This window comes from Myotis myotis, unplaced genomic scaffold (genome assembly GCF_014108235.1).
Source record: "Myotis myotis isolate mMyoMyo1 unplaced genomic scaffold, mMyoMyo1.p scaffold_m19_p_2, whole genome shotgun sequence".
NCBI lineage: Eukaryota > Metazoa > Chordata > Mammalia > Chiroptera > Vespertilionidae > Myotis > Myotis myotis.
In genome coordinates, this window is record NW_023416324.1 from 173,635,094 (window position 1) to 173,651,056 (window position 15,963).

Here is a 15,963-nt window from a genome sequence, read left to right on the forward strand (position 1 = left end):
GTGTGTGTGTGTGTGGTGTGGTGTGTGTGTGTGTGTGGTGTGTGTGTGTGTGTGTGTGTGTGGTGTGTGTGTGTGTGTGGTGTTGTGTGGTGTGTGGTGTGTGTTGTGTGTGTGTGTGTGTGTGGTGTGTGTGTGTGTGTGTGTGGGTGTGTGGTGTGGTGTGTGTGTGGTGTGTGTGTGTGTGTGGTGTGTGTGTGTGTGTGGTGTGTGTGGTTGTGTGGTGTGTGTGTGGTGTGTGTGTGTGTGGGTTGTGTGTGTGGTGTGTGTGTGGTTTGTGTGTGTGTGTGTGGTGTGTGTGTGTGTGTGTGTTGTTGTGTGTGTGGTGTGTGTGTGTGTGTGTGTGTGTGTGTGGTGTGGTGTGTGTGGTGTGTGTGGTGGTTGTGTGTGGTGTGTGTGTGTGTGTGGTGTGTGGTGTGTGTGGTGTGTGTGTGGTGTGTGTGTGTGTGGTGTGTGTGTGTGGTGTGTGTGTGTGTGTGTGTGTGTGTGTGTGGTGTGTGGTGTGGTGTGTGTGTGTGTGGTGTGTGTGTGTGTGTGGTGTGTGTGGTGTGTGTGTGTGTGTGGTGTGTGTGTGTGTGTGTGTGTGTGTGTGTGTGTGTGTGTGTGTGGTGTGTGTGTGTGTGGTGTGTGTGGTGTGGTGTGTGTGTGTGGTGTGTGTGTGTGTGTGGTGTGTGTGTGTGTGGTGTGTGTGTGGTGTGTGTGTGGTGTGTGTGTGTGTGGTGTGTGTGTGGTGTGTGTGTGTGTGTGTGTGTGTGTGTGGTGTGTGTGGTGTGTGTGGTGTGTGTGTGTGTGTGTGTGTGTGTGTGTGGTGTGTGTGTGTGTGTGTGGTGTGTGTGTGGTGTGTGTGTGTGGTGTGTGTGTGTGTGTGTGTGGTGTGTGTGGTGTGGTGTGTGGTGTGTGTGTGTGGTGTGTGTGTGGTGTGTGTGTGTGGTGTGTGTGTGTGTGTGTGTGGTGTGTGTGTGTGTGTGTGTGTGTGTGTGTGTGGTGTGTGTGTGTGGTGTGTGTGTGGTGTGTGGTGTGTGGTGTGTGTGTGTGTGTGTGGTGTGTGTGTGTGTGGTGTGTGGTGTGTGTGTGTGGTGTGTGTGTGTGGTGTGTGTGTGTGTGGGTGTGTGTGTGTGTGTGTGGTGTGTGTGTGTGTGGTGTGTGTGTGTGTGGTGTGTGTGTGTGTGTGTGGTGTGTGTGTGTGTGTGTGGTGTGTGTGTGGTGTGGTGTGTGTGTGGTGTGTGTGTGTGTGTGTGTGTGTGTGTGGTGTGTGTGTGGTGTGTGTGGTGTGTGTGTGTGTGTGGTGTGTGTGTGTGGTGTGTGTGTGGTGTGTGTGTGTGTGGTGTGTGTGTGGTGTGTGTGTGGTGTGTGTGTGTGTGTGGTGTGTGTGTGTGGTGTGTGTATGGTGTATGTGTGTGGTGTGTGTGTGGTGTGTGTGTGGTATGTGTGTGTGTGTGGTGTGTGGTGTGTGGTGTGTGTATGGTGTATGTGTGTGTGGTGTGTGTGTGTGGTGTGTGGTGTGTGTGTGTGGTGTGTGTGTGTGGTGTGTGGTGTGTGTGTGTGTGGTGTGTGTGTGGTGTGTGGTGTGTGTGGTGTGTGGTGTATGTGTGGTGTGTGGTGTGTGTGTGGTGTGTGTGTGTGGTGTGTGTGGGGTGTGTGTGGGGTGTGTGTGTGTGTGTGTGGTGTGTGGTGTGTGTGTGTGTGTGGTGTGTGTGTGTGTGGTGTGTGGTGTGTGTGTGGTGTGTGGTGTGTGTGTGTGGTGTGTGTGTGTGGTGTGTGGTTGTGTGTGTGTGGTGTGTGTGTGTGTGGTGTGTGTGTGTGTGGTGTGTGGTGTGTGTGTGTGTGGTGTGTGTGTGTGGTGTGTGGTGTGTGTGTGTGTGTGTGGTGTGTGTGTGTATATGTGTGTTAGGTGTGTGTTTCAAGAAAACATTATTATTGCTATTGAATGAGGGGATCAAAATAGAATTTCAGTGGAATCAATGCTACCAAAAAAGCATCTAGAGAAAGACAGTCTTTTATTAGAGCAATTTTCTTTAACGCTTTTCTTGCTGTTCAGCAATGTGTATGATGTGATGTGATTTTAAAAATAATAATAAAAGTCAAGGAAATAGTTTCTAAAACTGATAACCAAGGGACATGCTTGCCCCACACACCAAGACTTGCCAAAGCAAAATAATAGGGAAATAACCTAGTGATTAAGGAAATAAAAATATGTAAGATGATATTACATAAATGTAATTGTTTTGTAGAACAGTATCATCTTGCTGACCTTGCGATGCATCAAAAGTGGGTGTGAAAGAGTAACTACCTTTAAATAAAGTAGAAAATTTCCTCATTGGTTTGTTAAACTTCTGACATTCCTCCCAAAGAGCTCCTAATGAATCTTAGAGCAAATGTTAATTTTAGTAAGATGCCTTATTATGAACAGCAAAAACAACTGTATTAAATTTACACAAAGAGCTCACAACATTTTAAAAAATTAAAATAAACTTTAACACTTTTATTAAAGTATAATTGATATACAAAGAACTGTACATATTTAATGTGTACAATTTGATGAGTTTGGAGATATACAAACATCTGTGATACTATTACCATAGTCAGCGTAGTACACATGTCCAATATCTCTAAGAGTTTCCGTGTGTTCCGTGGGTTTTTTGGTTGTTTTTGGTTTTGGTGTTTGTGATAAGAACAGTTAACATGAGCTCTGCCCTCTTAGCAAATTTTGAAGTACACAATATAATATTGCATTCTTAACTACAGGCACTATGTTTACAGCATATCTCTAGAACTTATTCATCTAGCATAACTGAAACTCAACACCCATTAAATAACAACTCCCTATTTCCTCTTCCCTCAGCCCCTGGCAACCACTATTGTATTCTCGGTTTCTATTAGTTTGGCTGCAGGATTGCTCATATAAGTGGAATCATGCAGTATTTGTCTTTTTTGTGACTGGCTTATTTCACTTAACATAATATCTTCTAGGTTCATCCATGTTGTCATAAATGGCAGGATTTCCTTCTTTTTTAAGGCTGAATAATACTCCTTTGTATGTATATCCCACATTTTCTTTTTCCATTCATCTGTCATTTACATTTGGGTTATTTCCATGTCTTACTTATTGTATAATGCTGCAATGAACATAGGAGTATAGAGATCTCTTCAAGATACTGAATTCAATTCTTTTGAACATATTCCCAGAAGTGAGATAGCTGGGTCATATGGCAGTTCTATTCTCAATTTTATGAGGAACCTCTATACTGTTTTCCATAGCTGCTGCACCATTTGTATTCCCACCAACCTTGCCAGCAAGGGTGTACAAGGGTTCCAATTTCTCCACAACTTTGCTGACACTTACTTATATTTTATCTTTTAATAATAGCCAACCTAAGAAGTATGCGGTGATATCTCATAGTTTTGATTTGTATTTTCCTGATAATTAATGATGTTGGGCATTTTCTCATATACGTGTTGGCCATCTGTATGTCTTCTTTGGAGAAACATCAATTTAAGTTCTTTGCCCACCTTTCACACTGGACTTAGCAATGATTGCCTGGATATGACACCAAAAGCACATCAACAAAAACAAAAATATACAAGTGGGACTACGTCAAAGTAAAGAGCTTCTGCACAGCAAAGTAAATAATCAACAGAATGAAAAGAGCAATACAAAATGGGATAAAATATTTTCAAACCATGTATCTGATAAGGGGTTAATTTCCGAAATATATAAGGAGCTCATACAACTCAACAGTACAAACACAAATAACTTGTGGCATTTCTCTACTCTTTAAAAAGGTTCAAAGTTACACAAAGTGGAGATTAATATAATTTACTGCCCCTGTATCCCATCACTTTGCTTCACAACTGCCAATACTTTACTAATATTGATCCCAACTTCTTTGAACTTGGGAAATGGCCTTAAGTCCTTGAATCTGGAACCATAGTGGTTAATATAAGGTCTCAGTTATGAAGTGTCCAGTGATCAGGAACGTTCTGAACAGAGATCTGTTCTCCCAGTCAGATTATTTGAACAGCTGAGAGAAGAAAAGCATTTGCCTTTTTCTTATGGTGAGTTCAAACCTGACACAAGTAAATACTGCACTGCTTAGCTCATTTGGAAAAAGAAAACTTCCAGGATTCTTTTGCACACAAAGATGTTCAGTTTACTGTTCTATATACTAAAGCAACAGAATATTATCAGTAAGTAACATATTCACCAAATTTCCACAGGAGCTTATTGTGAAATATCACTAGGGAAAAAATAGACCAAAGAAATTTACCCAGGTAATGTGGGAGTGCTCAAGACCAATACAGTACTGATATATTCTTCATAGGCTGAGTGCACCACATTGGACTATGTCAACATGTCCATGTCCCCAGATTATTTTAGAACACACAAATGAAAAGATAAGAAAATACATCTCTCCTTTTTTTTTTTTTTTTAACAGAAACCAAAACCAACCAGAATACGCTAAAAGAATCAGATTTACAAAAAAATGTTTTCTTTCAAAATAATACAGACTAACTCATAGAAGGCAGCAGCCACTTTGTGGAACATGTTAATAAAATGGCCAGTCTGTTATAGAGACTTACAGTTGCTGTAAGGTTTGATGGCAACATCATTAGGAATAAGTCCACCAGGAGTCAGGGTAGTCTCTGAAGCAACTCAACAAAACAGTCTATAAATGCTTCTAATACCTGCCACCTAAGATGTTGGCTCACTATGTAACCTGGCAAATAAAAACTAGCTGGCTCTATGGACTTGCCATTTTAATAAGCTGAACTCAGTCTGGTTAGCACGCTTCCCTGTACCACAGACATATCAACTGGGCCAACAAAACTTTCTCCGTGTCAAATATCATGGGAAATCATTGAGAAGATAAGTTGTCTCTCCAAATGACAAAATCTGTAGAGATTGTTGGAGGAAGCCATTGTTGTTTTAGGGACAGAAGGAAGGCAGGGAGAGGGGGCCATGAGAAATGTACATTGGAGAGCAACACTGCTGGGAAACTTCGTGCGATGATGTAAATGTTCTATAATTTGCACTGTCAAACACAGTAGCCACATGTGGCTACTTAGCATTTGAAATGTGTTTAGGAACTGAGTTTTAAATTATATTTAATTTGAATTAAGTTAAATTTAAAAATAGTCCATGTGGCTGGTGGCTACTGGGGACACAGCAATTCGAGAGATATGAAGCCAAGTCCCATCATCACAAGTAATTTTGTATTTCAGCATTGGGCAGGCTAAGTGTGAAGACTATAAAGTCACTATCAAGGTGAGTAGTTCTTTTAAGATCCAAAGGATTTGGTTCAACTTTTAATAATGACTGGAAGATGATTCTGGTCTCATTCCCAACAGGATATTAAAGACTCATTATTCAAAAAAGACCCTAAGAATAGAAGTCAAAGTACAATTTTTCTGCTATAAAAATATGAGCTAGTCTAGGTTAGATTTTTATTTTAGAAAATTTAGTTTTTTTTTTTTTTTTTTAAGAATAATAACATTTAAGTCAGAGTCTAAGAGAAGTCCAAAGTATTATGACCCTGTGACAAATTTTGTCAGAAATACCAGGATAAAGAAATAATATAATGACCTCAAATGCCAATGCATAAAGATTCAGATTTCCTTCACAAGCAACACTGTGTAGTAGTGAAAAGCCAGTAAAGATTTGGGTTCAAATCCTGATGCTACCACTTATCAGTTAGTTATGTAAGTCAGAGAAACCTGGGTTTCATGTTTTCATTATTAAAATGAGGATAATAATAGGCTCTGCCTACTGTGTGGAAGTTAAATAAAATAACACATGTAAAGAGTCTAGTACAATACTTGCATATAGAAGATGCTCAGTAAATGATACTGGTAGCAGTTTTTATTTTATTGCTATTATTCAAATACCATGGGTCTTTCTACTCTCTCAACAAGAGATATTTCAACTGTACAGATCCAAGAATAAAAAACACAGAAAAGAATACAAATCTTTATTTTGCTTGTAATATAGCCTGACCATATCTTTGCAGGAAATTTTTAAAATATATATTAGTGACACATCTTTCCCCCAAAAGCTTATTCAAATCATTTTCCTTTGGGAGTTTGGGGAATACTCTATGAGGCTCTAAAGCAGAGGAGAGGAAAAATCCTCAGGAAGTTAAACTATATGACTAAAAACTCTCTTTATAAAAACAAAATAAATAAAAAGAAAGATAATTTTTTATGTAAAGATGTAGTATGTATATAATGATATTAACTAATATGGAAAACAATCTGTCTACAAGGTGGGAACGCTAGTCAGAGAATTTTCTACTTCCATATGAGAATATTAACCCCAACTTTCCTTGTTTTCAAAGCATACCTTTAGTCAATGATTTCAATCTTCAAATTTCAACACTCAAAGACCTCAGCAGACTATTAATTCAATCTTCTGTTGTTGTTGCTGCCCAGCTCCCAAATGCCTATCTGAGAAAGTGATTTTTAAGAAACATCTAAGGAAAAACATTCTTATAAGCATCACTAAAATCTATCCTTGTATCAGAAAGATATATCATCAGAAAGCTACATGCTACCTAAATATCATTAGCCTAGAGACCCCCTTAGCAGAATCACTATCATTGAGTTACATTTTAATGTTATAGTTTGCTTTTACCAAGAATAATTGTAAGGAGCAGTCATATTGCTTCTGTGTTGTCCATTATTCTGCATGATGTCTCATATATATGGAAATCATAGGAAGAATTCACTTTAGAAAAGACTTTTGTTCTTGAAGGATTATTAGGCATCCACCTTTTAAATGACAATAGTGTAATCAACTGATTTGCCACTGTTTTGTCCCTGCTTCTGGGAAACTTAGAGCATTATGCTCAAGTCAGTCTATCTAATTATATCTATACATACTATATTTTAGCTTTTGTGGTGTATTTAGTATTTTTGCTTTTTATTCTTGCTTTGGGTTTGATTTACTTTTTGTTAACCTTATTGCATATATACTTCATGGTAAGCACTTCAAATCCTTTTTGAAAAGGTAGACTATAAATAAAAATGTATGCTAAATATATATCCATTAGCTTTTAAAAAGATACAAGTCTTATGTTGATAAATACTACATTTATCTTCATGATAAAATAAAACTCTAAAGGTAGCACAATTATGGCAAACTTTGAAGGATATCATGAGTTAAGTGGATTTGAAGTCTTCAATATTTTTATCAAAGGATAATAAAACAGACAGTCAGCTGGAGAAAAGCAATTGCTTTGAGATTTTATATGCTTTTTCAGAATAAATCTTAATAACTTAATGACATTTTAATGTATTATCCCTGTCAAAAGGATGACTAAAAATGAGTGCCACAAGAATTCTTCTCTGATCGATAATGAAAATGCACTGAAACAAATCAAAAGCAAATGGATTTCTCAATTAATAAAATATTTAACATCCCTGACACACACCATTCCATAATATACAAATTCTGTCAAGATACCATAAACCAAACCTTTGGGAGACTAAAATGAAAATCTTGAGTTTATAAAGGCCCTTACATATTGAAAGAATAAAAGGAAACTTTATACATTATTTTACTCATTCACATAGAATTTGTCCTACTTTCTGAAAGGTCATAGAAAATGAAAACTTAGCCATCTAACTTCTATTCTTCTGATCCTGTTTTAATTTCCCTTCTTTTTAGCTAGATATAACTTGGCATTTCCACTTTAGCCTCAGAGTGCAGGCAACATAATTGGAAGATCAAAACATGGGAATAGTGGACATCTACCTTTTTTTTTTTAGCCTGCCCCTGTATCTTTTCCATTTGGGAAATTGTCTCTCCCCAATTTTCAGTCCAAGCAGTTAAGATGGTGCAGTCCCAGTTGAATCTTGGGCTGCAAGAGTGACTATGGCACCAGGCTGGCCAATTCACCTCCTCGGTCATATGATTAGTGAAATGACAGACACCCAAGCCAATCAATGAGAGTTAGCCAAGTCATCCCCAGGATGTTTGCTACACCTATTGGAGGTGGGGGTGGGGGAGTACATTTGTTTAATCAGGATACTCTGCATAATGTAAGCAGAGAGCTGACAACTTTGTCCATAGGTAGGACATAGGATATAGGAAAACAGACCCAAGAGATAAAGAAAAGAAGACGGATTTCTGACAACAGCAACTGAGAACCTAATTTCACTGATGTCTGAAGCTACTTATTCCGCTGGAGCTCCCAACTACATAAACCAATCAATCCTTTCCCTGTGACTCTCATTTTTGGGGCTTAAGCCAGATTGATATAGAATCATATTAACATTCAGTCAAGAGTCCTATTATTAGCACAATGTCATTAACTGATTCTCTTCTGTCATACTCAAGACACCTCAATTACTATCCAATGTTTTTACTATGAGAGCTCCTTTTCTGACATTAATAATTTCAATACATTGGTAGATTTAACTTTCAAAATCTGTTTTCTAACTCTCAGATAGTGTTTGTATTTCATTATTGTCTTTGTCATCTTCAAATATTCTTAAGACCAGTATCTTTCAATAGCAAGCTCTAGCTTTGATATTTTATTTATTTATTTATTTATTTATTTTAAAATATATATATTTTATTGATTTTTTACAGAGATGAAGGGAGAGAGATAGAGAGTTAGAAACATCGATGAGAGAGAAACATCGATCAGCTGCCTCTTGCACACTCCCTACTGGGTATGTGCCCGCAACCAAGGTACATGCCCTTGACCGGAATTGAACCTGGGACCCTTGAGTCGGCAGGCTGACGCTCTATCCACTGAGTCAAACCGGTTAAGGCAGCTTTGATATTTTAGAGTCAGTGATGTTTCCCTGTTTCTACTATATGGCAAGCATTGGGCCAAGAGCTCTCTCTCTATATATCTCATTTAACTCACACAATGATCTGAGGTAGGTATTTTTAAGCCCCATTTTAAGATGAGGAATGTGAAGTACAAAAAGGCTTAAATGATTAGAAGTTACAAAACCAATTAAAAAAACAGGCAGCAGTCTCTAGAACCTATGCTCTTATTATGCTGGTCTGTTTGTAAGAAAAAAAGACAATTTAACTGGGAGTCTTACACAAAAAACATTAAAACAATCATATTGATTTTTAGAGAGATATGTATAGTCATTGTTTAAAAAGTTACACTACGGTAAGTATTAAAGAAGTCCATTTAAAGGTACGATTCATGCTCTGAATATTCCACAGGCCTGGCAGGGTGACCTAAGATAGTGGTAAAAATAGTAATAGTCAAATGAAAAAACAACCTGTTAGAACCTATTTTATAAAGTGAATTATTCAGAACTACCCAGGTGCTTAGAGCTCCAAGAAAAAAGAAACACCTGGAATATTTATTGTTGATAAAGCTAGAGATTTGTTTTAAAAAATTGAAGTTGTTATTGTGGGGAAAATAATTTAACAAACATCATTATATATTATAAAATCAGCATTGTTTTAATAATTTTGACTATTTGGGTGAGAGAATTTTTTTCAGTGTTTGGGGCCATAGAGTTCTTAAGTCAGTCTTTGGGTTTTAATACATAATAATGTCATACATTTTCAGAACAAAGGTCATTGTCTCCTAAGCAGGGGGTACTCCAGATGCACCATCTGATGGAGCAAGCGGAACTAGAAGTATGGCACTGAGAAGACGACTACCTTGGTAAGTCTTTTCAAAAGAACTCTTGTTGTAGCATCTCCTTCAACAGGAGCTATTAAACATAGCCAGCGATTCTTAAGATGTTAAACACACACCTACCAGGTGATATAGGCATTTCACTCCTAGGTCATTTACCCAGAGGGAATGAAAGCATACATCCAAACGAAGACTTGTACACACATGCTCATAGCAGCTTGATTTGTCATAGCCCCAAAATGAAACACACACACATGTCCCTCAACAAGTGAATGGATAAACAGTGGTAAATCCGTACACTGGGAATACTCCTCAGCAATAAGAAGGAATGTACTGTTGATACGCGCTGCATCATTGATGAATCTCAAAGTAATTACATTGAGCGAAAAAAAGCTGGATAAAAGAGTGTATGTTCTATGACTCCATATATATAAAATACTAGGAAATAAAAACTAATGCACTGTGACAGAAAACATACAATGGTTGCCAGGTAAAGGGGATGGAGGCAGAGAGGAAAAACAAAGGACCCGAAGAAGCTTTTGGGGTGCTCCATATGTTCATTATCTTGATTTCTGTGATGAGTTTATGGGGGTACACTTATGTCAAAACATACCCAATTGTATACTTTAAATACATGCAATTTAAAATGGTATGTCAATTTTACCCCCAATAAAGCTGTTAAGAAAATTATTTAAAGAAGACACAAACACAGCCAAAAAAAATTATGTACTTTTAAAATTATTGCATGATGCTTTCTGATATTTTTAAGATAAAGAGTAAGCATTAAAAATAATGGCATTCAGTGTGTGAACTAAGAAGCAAAACAAATGTGTTCCCATTCCTATATTGTGTAATATGCTTTTTCCATTTTAAGGTAAACAAACATTTGATAGATTCAAAAGGATGATAGAAAATGCAGTCTTTAATAGACTCTAATGACATAAAAGGGTTTTTAAGAAAATATTTTTCAAATTGCAGTTGCAACCCATTAATGGACCGTGAAATTGATTTAGTGGGTCATGACCATGATTTAATAAATGAGATAAAATAGAACAGAATAGAAAACAGTATGTCCCATGTGGTGAACTTAAATATATTGTTTCAGGAAACTTGCTATATGTGGGTATATAATGAGACACTATGAAAATTGTATTTCTTACTGTGGGTTGTGGTACAAAAGTTTAAAACTTCTACAATAAATACATTTAACACATATCTGTTTCTTGTTATTTTTTTGTTATTGTTAATCCTCACCCAAGGATATTTTTCCATTGAATCTTTTTTTTTTTTTAGAGCGAATAGAAGGGAGGGGAAGAGACACACAGAAAAACATCGATGTAATCACATCGATTGGTTGCCTCCTGCTCACACCCCAACCGGGGATCGAACCTGCAACCAAAGTACCCTTGCCTGGAATTGAATCTGGTACTCTTCAGTCTGAGGCCAACACTCTATTCACTGAGCCAATGGGCTAGGGCTGTTTCTTGTTATTTTTTATGTCCCACATTATAACCCATGCCTGTTGTGCTAAAATATCTTCTTTATATAATTGTGCTCTTTGGAGTTTTAGCTATTTAAGTTCCAGAAATAATAATTGGGAACAAATCTGGTCCTAGAATACTTCGTAAACAATTTTGTACTTACTTCACAATTTACAAAGTAGTTTAAAGAAGCATAGATGTTAGCAGTATTTTATATGTAATTTATGCTCAGGGAGACATATATACCATGTTTTTTTCCCTAAACATACGTACATTTTCACTTAAAGGAAGCACTTTATGGCTTTTCTTTGGCATATCTGAATTGCCAGCATCACACTCCTGCACGTTAGGGCCATTATTAAGTAAAGTAATGGTTACTTGATCACAAGTACTGCAATACCGTGACAACCAATCTGTTAACCCAGACCCCTGCTAAGTGACTGATGGGCAGGAAGCATATCCATGGTGAAGACGCTAGACAAAGGGATGGTTCGTGCCCAGGGCAGGACAGAGCTGGACAGCAGGAGATCTCATCACACTACTCAGAATGGTGCACAATTTAAAACGTATAAATTGTTTACTTCTGAAATTTTCCATTTAATATTTTCAGAACACAGTTAACTGCGGGTAATTGAAACCACAGAAAGGGAAACTGTGGATAAAGGGCGACTACTGTCCTTTTAAATTCTATCCATTACTCCATGACCCTCCCCCAGTTAAAGAAAGACCTGTCTTCGATCATCCAATGACTATAATTAAAAGTGAATTTCAAAAGTGACAATGCAAAGATAAAAAGCAAGTTTTTGGTAACAAGGAGCTTTGGTGAGATGAGTTACTACACAAAGTGGTGAAAGTGCTAAATTAGTGTTGTAGCCAGGAATGTCCTACTTGAGATTGGAGAGCAATACTAGAAGGAAGTTAATTAACATCTGGGGTGAGAATATGCTTCCTTGCATTGGACTTTTCTACATAATGCAAAACATTTAGTACTCCTCATGCCTGCAAAATAAAATAAAATAAAATAAAATAAAATAAAAAATAAAATAAAATAAAAAAATAAAATAACAGTCTCCCAGGCATTTGTCTTAGGCACTAGGGCAGGGGTGGGCAACCCCTGGCATGCGTGCCAAACATGGCGCACCAGTAACTTTTGCTGGCATGCGAAACCCTCTCTTATAATCTTCCATTTACAATTGTGAATCTTTGTTCTCAGTGATGAATTTTGATAAGTCTCATAATAGGAGTAGCCTGATGGATGAAAGTAGTAGCTCGTGCATATCTCTGAAGGTCACGAAATATAAACCTGATGGAAAATCTCTGTCATCAGTGATGCAGCATCAAAAGCCCCACTGATAATATCAAATGGAGTCATAGAGTTTTCTGTCCGACTATCAGTGTACATGTATACATGAAAAAATAAATGTATTTTCATCATCATATACTGTGTTTTTGTCGCTCTAATGAATTTTATTATTTCTTCAAAGTTCTTCACATACGTACACCTTAAGAGATATCAAGTAGGCGTAACATGTTCTCAAAAAATTAGGGTTGGCACGCAGAAGAATTTTGAGTCAGAGATTTTGCTGGTTTTGTCATGCACTCACAAAAAGGTTGCCCACCCCTGCACTAGGGGATTGGGACTGCCCCAGTTTGAGACCTAGAGGTTATGCCAGGGGTTCTCAAACTTTTTAAACAGGGGGCCAGTTCACTGTCCCTCAGACCGTTGGAGGGCCGGACTATAGTTTAAAAAAAAAACTATGAACAAATTCCTATGCACATTGCACATATCTTATTTTGAAGTAAAAAAACAAAACGGAAACAAATACAATATTTAAAATGAAGAACAAGTAAAGTTAAATCAACAAACTTACCAGTATTTCAATGGGAACTATGGGCCTGCTTTTGGCTAATGAGATGATCAATGTCCGGTCCATATTTGTCACTGCTAGTTGTAACAAGTGATGCAAGTGTGCATCAGTTAGTCTAGATCTGGTTAGAGATTTCAGATGTTTCATTCTGGAAAAAGACTCTCCTAACTTAAAAAAAAAAAAAAAAGGCCCTACTAACTGCAAAAAAAAAAAAAAAAAAAAAAAATAGACCTCCCAACTTCAAAAAAAAAAAAAAAATCCTAACTTGTTCTTACCTCGGTCCTCAGGCAGCAGCAGGATCTGCACAGGCAAGCTCGTGACTCGTCCGATCACACCCAAGACTGAGAGGAGGAGTCCAGAGACAGAGAGAAGGAGGGGAGTCGGAGAGTGCAGCGCACATTCCACACATGCGCACTGCTGCCCGGGATGAGCTGGCTGCTAAGCAACAGGCAGCAGCGGGCAAAAACACCCGGTGGACTGGATAAATGTTTTCAGCGGGCCGCAGGCTGTAGTTTGAGGTTACGCTATAGAGTGGTGCTCTCTGCTGCCCTCTATTGATATAGAGAGGTAAGATCAAGCCCTTAATAGAAAAACGTGTCTTGTCCCTTAGGGAAAAATATGTTTCTTGGAGAAAAATGTACCAAGAACAAAGATGCCTGGCATTGAGGCTAAGCAAGAGCTCTGGGGATGTGGGGTAAGGCTGAATACAGACTGGAAGCCACTCTTCCTGGTTCAGACTATAAATGGCCAGTACTTGCTGTTTGCTTGTCTTTGGCAAGTTGGCATATTTGTAAAGGGAATAAAGGCTTCTCCTTATGCAAACACACCCTGCTTTTATGCTTTGGTTCTTTCCAGGGCTTGAGTTAAGTCTTTTTCTGATAGAATGATCATTTGGGGCTAAGTGATTATAATCAGTTATAAAAGGCGATGAACTGGTCTTGGCCGGCCTGGCTCAGTGTATAGAGTGTCGGCCTGCACACCTGAAGTTGGAGGGTTTGATTCCTGGTCAAAGGCACGTACCTGGATTACAGGTTCGATCCCCACCCTGGGTTGAGATGTGTGCAGGAGGTGACCAATCAATGTGTCTCTCTCACATCAATGTTTCTCTCTCTCCTTCTCCTTCTCTCCTTTTCACTCTCTCTGAAAAGCAATAGAAAAAAATATCCTCAGGTGAGGATTAACAAATAATAAATAAATAAATAAATAAATAAATAAATAAATAAATAGAGGTAAACTGAACTGGGCCTTGAAGGGGACTGGATATGAGAGAACAAGGACAATTCTCTGAGGTCATCTATAGCAGATGTGAAACTGTAAGGCACATACAGTACTTTCCCTTCCAGTACAGGATTATAGTGCACATGTGTGGCAGATAAAGACCTGCAATCCAGAATGGATAAGATGTTAAAACCGAGTCAGTAAACTGTGGCCTGTTTTCAAAATGAGCCCCACGACTATTCATAAATAGGCTCATGCTATATAAACTCACACTTGGCACTACATCGACTCTCTATTAACGCCAAAAAGGAAACAGAGAGACAGAAACCAAAAATCTCTCAGGAGAGTATGTTTCAAAGTTTACTCATAAATATAATTAATTATAAGTCTAGGGAGTACACTTAAGACCAAATGACAACACCACACTGGAAAGTGCTTGGTTTTCCATTACATGTAGTCATGCTGCCCCAAAATCATAACAGAAGGCATAGTGGTGAAGACTGTGCCCCGGTATCCAATCTCTTTTCTTTCCTTTTAATTATAGAATCCTTACCCCCACACCACTCTTAAAGTTTTAGGGTACATGCCCTTCTGCTAAAGACTTTTACTACTGGTAGTAAAAGTCAGTAGTTGCTATTAGTAGCAACCTGCTCCAAATTAATCAATTGGTTTAATATATATATCCTATCAAATAAAAGAGAAACATGGTAATTAGTCGTACATCCACTACCCTTCCCATTGGCTAATCAGGGCGATATGCAAATTAACTGCCAGCCAAGATGGCGGCCGGCAGCCAGGCTACTGACACGAACAGGAGGCTTGCTTGCTTCAATGATGGAGGACTCCAACATTCCCCGCCTGCCACTGCTGGGCTCTGAGCTGCTAAGAAACATTGTTACAAATATAGAAGCTAAACAAAACCTCAGAAACCTGTTTTCAGTCAGCCGGGATCTCAGAGCTGGAGTCGAAACAGAGTTTCAAATACAGAAAGTAAACAAAGCCAGAAACCTGCTTTCAGTAGCAAGGTCTCACAGCTAAAGCCGGCTCTCAGTTCCAGTGACAACCATAAATCCAAGAATAAAAAAAAAAAAAAAAGGAAAAAAGGAGCGATTGGGAGCTTCAGTCACCCACCAGCCTGAAAACGGCCCTCAGCCCCTCACCCAGACTGGCCAGGCACCCCAGTGGGGACCCCCACCCTGAAGGGGGTGTGACCAGATGCAAACAGCCATCATCGTCTCATCCAGGCTGGCCAGGCAGCCAAGCGGGACCCCCACCCTGATCCAGGACACCCTTCATGGCAAACCAGCCAGCCCCACCCTTGCACCAGGCCTCTATCCTATATAGTAAAAGGGTAATATGCCTCCCAGCACCGGGATCAGTGGAGCCGCGAGGCCTCCCGACACCGGGATCAGCGGAGCCTCGAGGCCTCCCGGCACCGGGATCAGCGTGACAGGGGGCAGCACCCAAACCCCCTGATCGCCCTGCGGCTCTGTGTGTGACAGGGGGTGGGTGCACAACCTCCCTATCCGCCCTGCTCTGTTTGTGACAGGGGAAGGCGCCCCAACCCCCTGATCGGCCCTGCTCTGTGCCTGATAGGGGGGAGCTCCCCAACCCCCTGATCACCCTGCGGCTCTGTGTGTGACAGGGTGCGGCGCCCCAACCCCCTGATCAGCCCTGCTCTGTGTGTGACAGGGTGGAGCAGAAACCTCCCCATCGGCCCTGCCCTGAGTGTGACAGGGGGGAGTGCCCCAACCTCCTGATCGGCCCTGCTCTGTGGGTGAC

At 39.3% G+C, this 15,963-nt stretch overlaps 1 protein-coding gene across 1 annotated transcript in view; it reads right to left on the reverse strand.

Moving 5' to 3' along the window:
- The window catches only part of MAP3K13 (mitogen-activated protein kinase kinase kinase 13), a 128,699-nt gene that overhangs the window by 94,700 nt on the left and 18,036 nt on the right, over positions 1 to 15,963 (reverse strand). The gene's annotated exons all lie outside the window — the stretch shown is intronic.